This window comes from Halyomorpha halys, unplaced genomic scaffold, assembly GCF_000696795.3.
Source record: "Halyomorpha halys isolate HHAL.00 unplaced genomic scaffold, Hhal_1.1 Scaffold166.1, whole genome shotgun sequence".
NCBI lineage: Eukaryota > Metazoa > Arthropoda > Insecta > Hemiptera > Pentatomidae > Halyomorpha > Halyomorpha halys.
Window position 1 is genome coordinate 150,656 of NW_027110388.1, and position 372 is coordinate 151,027.

Below are 372 nucleotides of genomic sequence, written 5' to 3' on the forward strand. Positions count from 1 at the left end.
CAATTATCGGTTTTGCTGGACAGATCGCATAACGAGAATGAAAGGTTACTGCTAAAAAGTGTGGTTTGGTCAGAACAAGCTAAGAGTTCCATTGAAGGATATTAAACTCTTCAGGTCTTTTCACGCTTCACACCAGACTGCCACTAGATCACTTGTTTATTTCTTGTTTGATTTTTGAAGATGAATCACTAGATTGTCAGACAGGAGCCCGAGTACGTATGAGCTGTGCAATATTATTCATATATACTGTTACTTCTTATTTAAAGATATACAGAATATTTATCTTTACAAATATTTATTAGCAAATGAAAGAATTCTCAGCAATTTATTAGACTCATAATGAAAAAATTCTGATATATTCAAGGGAAGTAT